Here is a 5,149-nt window from a genome sequence, read left to right as displayed (position 1 = left end):
CTGGGCTGGCACTTTCGTTATCTTAGGGTCTGTATGACATCTGTCCAGGATCTTCTGCCTTCATAGTTTCTGGCAAAAAGTCTGGTGTGATTCTGATAGGTCTGCCATTATATGTTACTTGACCTTTTTCCCTTACTGCTTTTAATATTCTTTCTTTATTTTGTGCGTTTGGTGTTTTGACTATTATGTGACGGGAGGTGTTTCTTTTCTGGTCCAATCTATTTGGAGTTCTGTAGGCTTCTTGTATGCCTATGGGTATCTCTTTTTTTAGGTTAGGGACGTTTTCTTCTATGATTTTGTTGAAGATATTTACTGGTCCTTTGAGCTGGGAGTCTTCACTCTCTTCTATACCTATTATCCTTAGGTTTGATCTTCTCATTGAGTCCTGGATTTCCTGTATGTTTTGGACCAGTAGCTTTTTCTGCTTTACATTATCTTTGACAGTTGAGTCAATGATTTCTAGGGAATCTTCTGCTCCCGAGATTCTCTCTTCCATCTCTTGTATTCTGTTGGTGAAGCTTCTATCTACAGCTCCTTGTCTCTTCTTTTGATTTTCTATATCCAGGGTTGTTTCCATGTGTTCTTTCTTGATTGCTTCTATAACCATTTTTAATTCCTTCAACTGTTTGATTGTGTTTTCCTGGAATTCTTTCAGGGATTTTTGTGTCTCCTCTCTATGGGTTTCTACTTGTTTATTTATGTTTTCCTGGAATTCTTTCAGGCATTTTCGCGATTCCTCTCTGTAGGCTTCTACTTGTTCTCTAAGGGAGTTCTTCACGTCTTTCTTGAAGTCCTCCAGAATCATGATCAAATATGATTTTGAAACTAGATCTTGCTTTTCTGGTGTGTTTGGATATTCCATGATTTTTTTGGGGGGAGAATTGGGCTCCGATGATGCCATGTAGTCTTGGTTTCTGTTGCTTGGGTTCCTGCGCTTGCCTCTCGCCATCAGATTATCTCTAGTGTTGCTTTGTTCTGCTATTTCTGACAGTGGCTAGACTGTCCTATAAGCCTGTGCGTCAGGAGTGCTGTAGACCTGTTTTCCTGTTTTCTTTCAGCCAGTTATGGGGACAGAGTGTTCTGCTTTCGGGCGTGTAGTTTTTCCTCTCTACAGGTCTTCAGCTGTTCCTGTGGGCCTGTGTCTTGAGTTCACCAGGCAGGTTTCTTGCAGGGGAAATGTTGGTCCTACCTGAGGTTCCGAGGCTCAAGTGTGCTCGTGGGGTACTGCCTAAGTCCTCTCCGCGGCGGCAGCAACAGAGAAGATCTGGGCTGCTCTTTCCGGGATCCTCCGTGCACCAGGGTTCCAGATGGCGTTTGGTGTTTTCCTCTGGCGTCTGGATGTGCGCAGAGTGCAGTCTCTTCTGGTTTCCCAGGCATGTCTGCATATCTGTAGGTTTAGGTCTCCCTCCCACGGGATTTGGGTGCAGAGAACTGTTTATTCGGTCTGTTTCTTTCAGGTTCCGGCGGTATCTCAGGCGCAGGGGTCCTGCAGCTCCTGGGCCCTCCCCTACGGGAACTCAGAGGCCTTATACAGTTTCCTCCTGGGCCAGGGATGTGGGCAGGGGTGGGCAGTGTTGGTGGTCTCCTCCGCTCTGCAGCCTCAGGAGTGCCCACCTGACCAGGCGGTGAGGTCTCTCTCCCACTGGGTTTGGGAGCAGAGAGCTGCTGCGGGCCGGGCGTTTTCTGCTAATCTTAATAAAACAGTCTACAACACACGTTCATTATTGATCCTGTGTAGCACATTTTTGACTAATATACATTCATATTTGTAGAGCTGTAGAAAAATTGACATTTCCAAAGGTATATGTAAGTAATCCTAATGGAGAACCATATGCTTCAGTCTTTCTTGCAATACACTCTCAATATGCCCCCACAGATAATGACCTCCAAAGTCATGTTGCGAAAAAGGTTTTGATAAATGCTGTTGTCCTAGACCATACATATGCTGTGTTTTTATTGTTGTGGATTAGGTGTAGAATGATCATTTATGTCAGTGGGTCTTTTTCTCTACTGTATGTCTGTGGCCTGTCCTGGGTGAATTTCCCTCATAGTCCAAAAAAAGGAATCACATTCTCTGTTGTAGATCATTGTTGGGAACCATGTGCTTCTTCTGAGAGAGCAGCAGAGGTTCTAACCTGTGAGTCATCACCACAGATCCTGCAGGTTCTAACCTGTGAGGCATCACCACAGATCCTGCAGGTGGCTTTTGTCTTTCCAGGGCATGTGCTCCCTTAGGTGGACATGGTACCTCAAATTAAACAGAGAGATCTCAGGAAATGTGTATTCTTACTGAGCTGTGCAGGCTCAATATGTTAGGCACCCAGGCATCCATAGAGGGCTCAGGTGGCCCCACTGCTCATTGAGGATTCAGGATGTTCCTACAGCATCACTTAGTTTCCATATTAGAGCAGATCCTTCACCTAGTATCAATGATGACCATATCTACTATGCACATTTATAAAATACAGAATGGAAACTATCTTCCTGTAGGCCTGCTGCACATAATGAATTCTTTTGATAGATATTAAGAAATTTATCTTAATCTAAGCAGTTTAGGGAGGAACCTCAAGAGCAACAATAGTGAATGCAGCCTACAGCTGTGAGCACATGTTTCTTTTGGATAGCAAGCCTGAGCAAACCCAGAACCTAGGTGGGCCAGTTCAAGCTGCCCTTTTCCGTGGCAAATCTGGGTTCCTGTTGTAAATGTATTTTTTTCCAGGTGACTGATTTCCAATTTATGGAATTGAACTGACTTACTCAGAGTCTGAGTTACTCAGAAAGTTAAAATTCAGAAGGAATGATCCAGAATGTCCACAAACAGTTGCTGTAACACCAAGGCTTTTAAGAGCTCAGCATCTAGAGAAGCAATGTATTGTTTGTTTATTCTCAAGCATAGGTCCTCTAGTCATTCATTAGAAGCTGACCATGCCACACAAAGGGTCGTCTGTATCAAAACAGAAGCTAGTGGTACCTAGATATCCACCACACTTTCACATTGCCACTGTATTTGAGGTTCTCAGTTAATATAAAAGGACCTGGAAGAGCTTGTGTCTTGCTATACATATTCCTAATTTATTAGCCTTCAAGACAAGGTGTGCTTTGTCTTGCTAATGCTACCACTGGCATACAATACCTTGCATAATTTCTACTGACATCTGTGACAGGAGAAAATAGTTCAAGTTATCCCTTACTTGAATAAACTGTTCTTAGAGTAAATTGTAGTCTAAGTGGCCTTCCATTCTCTCTGACATTGTAAACATTTCCAGTCTTCAGAAAAGTCTGTCACTGTCCAGTACAAATCTTAAGATGTCCACACTGTCAGCTAGGTGTCTTCATCCAGCTTGCCCTGTAATTTTGTGTAACATTAATTGTGTTCCAGCCTAAGGATTTAATTCAATGTTACAGTACTTGCCAAACATGCTGAAAACCCTGGTTTCCACCCTAGTCCTATGTGCTATGCAAAAAGAAAATAGGGAACCCCAATTGCATTTGAAGATTAGCCTCCAGCAAAAGAAGAGCCTTCATAGGACCTTTTAAGTAACTCTACACCCCAGCTTCACCACAGCTTCCTCCATTGATTTAATAATTAGTGTATTTTCATTAATGCTCACCATATTTGTGGTGTGCAAAAAATATGCACCATGTCAGTAAAGTATGGGCGCGCGTGTGTGTGTGTGTGTGTGTGTGTGTGTGTCTGTGTATGTGTGTGTGTGTATGTGGGTGTCTGTGATTGTTCATGTCTATGTTTGAGCCTGTTCTTCCATGAACTCACTATAAAATTTTATAAAATGAATTAGAAGTCTACAGTGAAAACTGTCGAGGTGCATGCAGACTTGGGTTACTACTCTCCCATGGTACCTTGCAGATAACACTGAAATTGTTTGCCTACATTAATACAGCCTAAATCCAGGCTATGCATGATTCTCAGTGAGATTTGGACATCGGCTCCACTACAGAGAGCGACAAAACTTCATTTATTACATGCTCTTGTTACCAAGGTGAGGGAATACTTCACCCCACAGAGAGTCTGGTAGGTTGTGATGGCAGCAAATGAACTCGCTTTTCCCTGTCCTGCCTGACTTTGTCAGGAGAGTGGGCATTCCTGCAGGAAAAACTTTCACATGCTTCTTTAAAAGCACCTGTTCCTCACATCTAGATAAACTTGAAAATAGGCTTCTCCAAGTCAGTCTGAGTGCTCCTACTCCCAACTCAGAGGTGTAACACCATAGGATCCTCCAGCCACACTGAAGGGTAGGTCCCATGGAGGAGTAGAACAAAGTGTCTCTTCTGAGAAGTGACTTAAAACAGAAGGTTGAGAAGTGATACTCAACCCCCAAGTGCTTCTTCCTGGAGAAAGCAACCAGATCTCATTGTTAAACAGTGTAGGCTCCCACATGACCCAAGTCTTTGCCTGGGGAAATTTTCTGGAGCTTAGTTGCCCAGTCAGAATGGGGTTGCATTCTTGATCCATGTTCACTCCTACAACAAAAGTTCCTCCCCTAGAAGCCCATGAGTTGACCCAGGTCCTTCTAGGACCAACAGACAAGAGAGAACAGAGTGCATCCAAGGGGAGAGAAGAGGGCAGAATTATTATAACCTGGAGAAATCCCCCAAATCGGCCACCTAACAACTATAGGGTTTGTGCATATTGTGGATTTCGGAATCTTAAGGACAGACTTTTCTGTAACACCTGCTAGGTGAAGCTGAAGTCTACTGTGGGTGGGATTATCCCAGCAGGGAGGGGATCTGAGTATCCAGGCCTGGCCAGCTTCTTCATTCTCCTGGAAGTAATTGTTGGTCAGCTCTAAATCTGAAGTGGGAGTTGGTTTTTCTCAACTCAAACAGGTGATATTTCAATTCTCATCCACTATGTGAGAGACACACAGTTACCCACGGGGGATTTGAACTTAATTCTATAAAAGTGACTGTGGGCTGAAAGAGGGAAACCATTCCTGCCTTTAGCATTCTGCCTTTATCGGAGACTACAGAGACTAGGTTCCTGGAAAACATGTCCAAGCAGACAGACGTAACAGAGGAAATTGAGGTAAGAAAAGTAATGGGGACCGTGATTTCACATTGTGCCTTTAGCCAGAAATCTCTGATGTCGATAATGCAAGCAGCCTTGAGCCTGCTAAAACTTGTCACTACT

This window comes from Rattus norvegicus, chromosome 8 (genome assembly GCF_021556685.1).
Source record: "Rattus norvegicus strain SHRSP/BbbUtx chromosome 8, alternate assembly SHRSP_T2T, whole genome shotgun sequence".
In the NCBI taxonomy this organism is placed as follows: Eukaryota; Metazoa; Chordata; class Mammalia; order Rodentia; family Muridae; genus Rattus; species Rattus norvegicus.
The sequence above is the reverse complement of the archived record's forward strand: the minus strand, read 5'-3'. Positions refer to the sequence as shown.